Raw genomic sequence first — 6,402 nt, forward strand, 5'->3', positions numbered from 1 at the left:
GGGCGGTCGGCAGGGGTCCGAGCAAGTGACCTTGTGAAGACCTGGGGCCCAGGAGCTGTGATGACACTGTCCCTGAGATTGAAATGAGAGTGTGTGCGAGGGCAGAAAGTGGCCAGTGTCTCTGGCGGACGGCGAGTGCCCACTTAGGGCATGTGCAGAACAGCAGGGGTCTGATTTGTATTCAAGGCTCAAGCCCTGAAACCCAAACACAAACGTGCGTCAACCCATAATTCATCCAAAAAGCCAAGCTTCCTGAGAGGGTGCGATCGTTGGCAGAGTCTCCAGTTTTCATGTGTACTTTGTCCAATAGCATCATTCTGAAATTAACATGCTGCCTGCACCTTTGTAAATAGTCCTGTTTTTAAACTCCCTTCAGATTGCCCAATTTGAATGTGCTGTTTCCTGCTGGGAAACATACCAGAACTGGCCCCAGGAAACAGGAAACAAGCTCAAATGGGATTCCGATCCTGAGTTGCTCACTTATGTGGGAAACCATGAGTCCCCTTCCCAGTAGGAAATGGAAAACCAGGTCATCCCTGGCTGCAGTGCCATCCGACTTAGCCCTGGTGGGACATGGGACAAAGTACATGTGGAAGCAAGGAGGTGGGGAGCCAGGTGCTGGGTGGCTGGGTGGCTTGGTGATGGTATTGATTCTCGGGGTCATGGGGCTGCCTGGCTTCCGATGACTCCAGAGAGCATGAATGGGGAGAGGAAAATGCTCAGTGGAGAAGAGAAGCCCCATGGCTGCTGGGAAGGAATCCTTCCTCTCTGTTGTCATGGTACCAGGACTGAAGCACAAACTCGCCACTTAACTCCATGAGGCTCCTAGTGTGTCAGTTCCCAGGGCTGCTGTGACAAAGGACCACAGACTTATGGGTGAAAACAACAGAAGTGTGTTTTCTCCCCATTCTGGAGGCCAGAAGTCGGAAATCAAGGTGTCAGCAGGGGTGGTCCCTTCTGGAGGTCCTGAGACGTCTCTCCCAGCTTCTGGCGGCTCCAGGAAGTCCGTGGCATCGCTCGGCCTGCAGAGGCATCACCCCAAGCTCTGCCTCCATCATCACATCGTCTTTCCATCTGTGTGTTCTCCTTTATCAGGACATTTGTCATAGGATTTAGGACTCACCTTAACGCAGGATGATACCTTCTTGATTTCTTTAACTTAATTACCCTCTTTCCAAGTAAGGTCACATTCACAGGTTCTGGGTGGACATATCTTTTGGGGGGCCACCACTAAACCCACACTACAGTCCACCGTCTGGTCCCCCCAAATCTAAGCCTATTCCATGCGCAGAATACATTCACTGCATCCCAGCATCCCCAAAATCTCACCGTTAGAGCTTCAACTCTAAGTCCAAAATCTCATCCAAATATTATCAGCTCAGAAGTCCCAAGTCCCACCATTAAATCAGGTCTGGGTGAGACTCCGGGTATAAGCTACCCTACAAAACACCTCTCGTGACCATCCCACCTCACAGATGAAGGAAAGAAGGCCTGGGAGGCAAGTAACTGCCCAAGTTCCCAGCTGGAGCGTGGGAACGGCGCTGTTGACATCCAAGAACGACCCCCAGGCTCAGGCTTGAGCAGGAATGGGTGTTAGGACTCCCCCCCCCCCGCACCCAGTAGACAGACAGCAGACGCTTGGTTCTGCGCCCGCCCCCACTGCAGCCCTTCTTTTGCTGTGTAGCAGGATGCAGACAAAGGGACGCACGCAAAATATAAACGTTCTGGGAACTCCCTGGCGGTCCAGTGGTTAGGACTATGAGCTTTCACCGCCGAGGGCCTGGGTTCGATCCCTGGTCAGGGAACTGAGGTCCCGCAAGCCACGCAGGGAGGAAAAAAAAAAAAAAAAACCTTAAAAAAAGTACAAATGTTCTGAAGGGTAAGAATGAAATAGCCCTTAGCCGCCACCCAACTCACCAGCAACCCCGCCCTCTGCCCAGGCCTGGACTGAGGGACCACCTGTCCTTGGACCTCCACTGCATTGGTTCCTGGGGCTCTGCTAACAAAACCTGCAGAGCAGGCAGTTAAATCACAGAAATTTATTTTCTCACGGTCTGAGGCTGGAAGTCTGACATCAAGGAGTCAGTAGGACTGGTTTCTCCTGAGGCCTCTCTCCTTGGCTTGCAGACAGTCGTCTTCTCCCTGTGTCCTCGTGAGGTCATCCCTCTGTGTGTCTGTGTCCTAATTTCCTCTTCTTATAAAGACACCAGTCACACTGGATGAGGGCCACTCAATGACCCCATTTAATATTAGTCACCTCTTTAAAGACCCTATCTCCAAATAAGTCATATTCTGAGGTACTGGGGGTCAGGGATGGGATTTGAGGGACACAGTTCAGCCCATAACACCCACCAGGTGCATCCCATCTCCTGCTTCCCCCGGCTCATATTATGGGCCAACTCGTCTCTTGATTTTTGGTTTTAGAATCTTATCATTCACATTTGCAGCTTATCATTTAGTTTTGCTGGTATGAAAAGCATTTCATACTCTATGAAGTCTCCTGGAATTTGCTTTTTCTGTCAAAAGCTGTTTCTAAGATTCATTCTTGTTGTTGTGAGTAGCTATTGTTGGTTCATTTCATGGCCTTCTCTTTCTTGGCCTTTGGGGTCCTTCCCAGGTTTTGCTAAAATGAGTGAGGCTGCTGTGAATGTCTCTGCCCACGTGTCCTAATGAGACTCCAGAGGGGAACGGTGGGGGTCACTGCACGTGGGGATCCAGCCCGACAGGAGAGCAGGCTGCTCTCCCAGATGCCCCAAGTTCCGGTGGACACCCTGACAGAAGAATGAGCTACGGGCATGAACACAGGTGTTCCCAGACTTCTTCATTCTTGCCAACTGAGCAAGGGTAAAACAGTATCTCATTTCAGATAAAACTGTATTTCCCTGCTAGCTGGTAAAGTGGAGCATCTTTTTATATCTTTATTGGCCATTTTTTTTCTCTCCTGGGAGTTGTTGGTTCATATCTCTTGCCTATTAATCTAAATGTAACTATTGTCTTAAGCTTTTTAAAATTGAATTATAGGAGTTCTTTATGTATTCTGCATGTTAATCCTCATTGGATTATATATTGTGGATACTAATCTTTATTGGATATGAGAATTGCCAATAACTTCTCTCATTTGGGGCTCAACTTTTAATTTTCCTTACGGTATCTTTTAGATAAACAAGAGTACTTTTAATGTAGTGAATTTATCAACATCTGTTTTTATGGTTAGTGCTTTTATATCCTGTTTAAGAAATCCTTTCTTAGCCTAAGAATAAAATAAAATTCACCCATATTTTGTTCTAAGAACGTATATAGAATAAAGTCTAGTTTCGACATACAGCATACATGCAGAAAATATTCCTCACTCCCTTGTTCGTGGAAGGGTTGTTCTGAATGGCATCACCTGCCATGACCACAGCAGAAATCCAAAGTGATCATTTTATAACAAGGTGGGCCTCATGTTAAAATCAGTGTGAAAGTCTTCAGTGGCTCTTGTAGCTGACACTTCGGGTTGCCTGCTCAGCGACCAGTCACCCCTTTCCTCACTCCTATCAGTACCTCCATTTGTTTTCCGGTATCGTGGTGGCTGTGCGATGTGTCAGCGTGTATAGGCTGAACTACTTCTCCAGAATCCTCTTTCCTGCAGGTTTCCTAACTCGGCCCCAAGAGGCACTGTGCGTGAGATTTGGGGGGTGAGGGGGTGCAGTGAGGTAGCAGCTGTAATGATTTTACACCTGGACGGCCAGGCAGGGCCCAGGTGTGGCCGCAGCTCGCACACAATGCCCTTTCTCTGCCAGCTCACCTCACTGGTTGGGGGCAGGCGTGCAGCTAGTCTGTCTCCCCGAGTCTTTTAGCTGCTCCAACTCCTGGGCTGGGTGTGTGTGTAGTTCTGTGACCATCGGTGCCACATGATCCATCCATCCTCGTGGGTTCCAGCTTGGGCTCGCTGGTCCCCCCTTTACCTCCACCTTCCCTTCCTGAATACCTACCTGCCCTGCACACTTCAAGCTGCAGCATCAGGCGGAGGGCAGCAGCCTTCAGAGATTGTCCAACCAGCCTCCGCAATGGCAAAGGTCAAATTCCTTAATGACGTCATCCTCTAGTGGCTCGCCGCCTGACAGATAAGAGGTATGCAGACCCTCTACCTGAGTGCTTGAGAAGGTGGGGGGGGGGTCCAGACCCACAGAGAAATCCTGATTGGTCCGAACCCTGTGGTGGTCTCATTTCCTTTCTGCTGATTGGTCTAGGTAGCCGAAGCGACTCCGGCCAGATCTCAGAGGCAGTTACTGGGGGCTTCCTTCTCCTCCCGGGTGATGGGCGTCCGAGTGACGACTGCAACCGGGACAGCCATCCTGTGACCCCCAAGAAGACGTAGGTCTGCCTGCTGCAGACGGGAAGGTATAAAACGGGAAGGACTTTCAAGTTCTTGACGCCAGATGGTCAACTTGAAATGCGAGCCTTCCCGTGTGTAACCTGCGGTCCCCCGAAGAGCCCACCGGCAGGTGCCCCGCCGCCCGCTCCGCAGAGGCGCGCGCTCGCGCATCACGACACTCCGGGCCTCGGCACACATGTCCCCTTCGTCCGGAACGCTCCACCTCTGTGTGTGTCGCCGACTGCCCGGCAGAGGAGGTCGCGGGCGGCGCGCCAGCGCTGCGGCGCTGCGGCTCCGGGCGGCCCGCTGGAGTCTGGATGAGTGCCACGTGCGCAGGCGCACCAGACGCCCCGCGCGCCCCGCGACTGCGCGCCTTCCGCCCGGCTTGGCGCCTGCGGGCCCCCGTAAGGCTGGGCGTCTCCATAGCGACCGCGTGGGGCCGGCAGCTTCCGCTGCTGGACTGCCGCACTCGGCGCCCGGGTCGTGCGGGCGTCGGTTGGGCTGGCGGGCGCCGAGGGTGAGGCAGGGCTGCGGGCCCGGCGTCGGGGTCGGGGGCCCCTCGAGAGAGGCTGGGGCGCCGGGTGATGGGGGGCGAGGGGCGGGCCGGGAGCGGGGGCGCATCCCGAGAGGCTGGGGGCACCGCGGGCTTGCGGGGTGCGGAGCTGCGGGGCCTCGAGGGCGGCCCGGAGCGGTGGAGAAACCGGGGAGGGCGCCGGGACCCAGAGCCGCCTCCCCGACCCCACGGAGCCCGCTCCGCCCGCTTTTAGGCCCTGTGGTTTTGCTCTCGGTCCTGAGGCCTTCTTTCTGTTCAGAGGTTTGCGGGAGATTGAAGCCTCTCTCCCCCTAAAACACAGAAAAGGACCCCAGGGGAGGCCCAGGGTCTCCAGGGAGCGCAGGCAGCCTGCGGTGGGTTCGCCCCCCCACTCGTTAATTGCTTGACCTTTGGGCGGTTCCTCGTGTTCCCCATCCCTAAAATGGAGGGAGGGAGACGCACACACGTTTCCCAGGTGTTGGCTATCCAGAGGCTTTTTAACATCTTTATTGGGGTATAATTGCTTTACAATGGTGTGTTAGTTTCTGCTTTATAACAAAGTGAATCAGTTATACATATACATATGTTCCCATATCTCTTCCCTCTTGCTGTCGAGAGTTTTGTATCAATGAGCGAAGGCTTCTGAGCCCTGAAACATTCCAGTGTTGGTTGTTATTGCCAGATAAATCGGGAATTAAACACGGACGTGTGCCTCACCGAATGAGGTTCTGGTGAAATACAGTTCTTAAACTTTGTGTCGAGCAAAACCATTGTTGAACAAGTAAAATTCAAGGTTCTAGTTTGACCGGTTCCCACCCCCAGCCTAATCTGGGTGCTAGCCAGACCCAGCGCTGATCGCTGAGTCAAAGCGGTAACCTGAGCTGTCAGGATTCTCCGTGGAGCGGAACACTAATGGAAATGCCACAGAACCGCGGGGCAAATAAGAAAGTGCGAACTTAGGAACCCCGCTGCATTTAGGGAAGGGATACACTAGCTTGTGCGCTTTGAAATCTTCTGACTTGTTTTCATCCCTAAAATAGCCATTGCATTTTCCAGGAATTAAAAGTCAAATCTTGGGACTCCATGGTGCAAAGGAGGAGCAGAACATTTTAATCTGAACCTTCTTGCAGTCCAGTTTGTTTTACAGAAGTCAAGTTTATGATACTGATTATTAGAAACAATGGTCTTTGTAAGCAAACACAAATCTGCCATGAGCTAGACAGTGAGAGTGTGCCCGTGTACCTAGTTGTTGCTGCATCTCCCCTCCCTGTCTGCAGGTGACTCCAGACCCGGGAGGATGAGCGGTGGTCCCCGGAGGATTGCTTCCTCCTGGCTGACGGATGGAGGGATGCAGCTCCTGCAAGGCTGCCTGTGGGGCTGCTGATCCCGGAGAGCAGCGCTGGGCAGGCTGGGAGCAAACCTGCGTCCCCCTCCAGGGAGGCTCACGAGGGTGTCAAGGGGGTTATCCTCCCTTCATCAGTTTTAGACTTGAGTCAAGGTGGTCTTCACCATT

The sequence above is a fragment of the Lagenorhynchus albirostris genome, chromosome 16 (assembly GCF_949774975.1).
Source record: "Lagenorhynchus albirostris chromosome 16, mLagAlb1.1, whole genome shotgun sequence".
NCBI lineage: Eukaryota > Metazoa > Chordata > Mammalia > Artiodactyla > Delphinidae > Lagenorhynchus > Lagenorhynchus albirostris.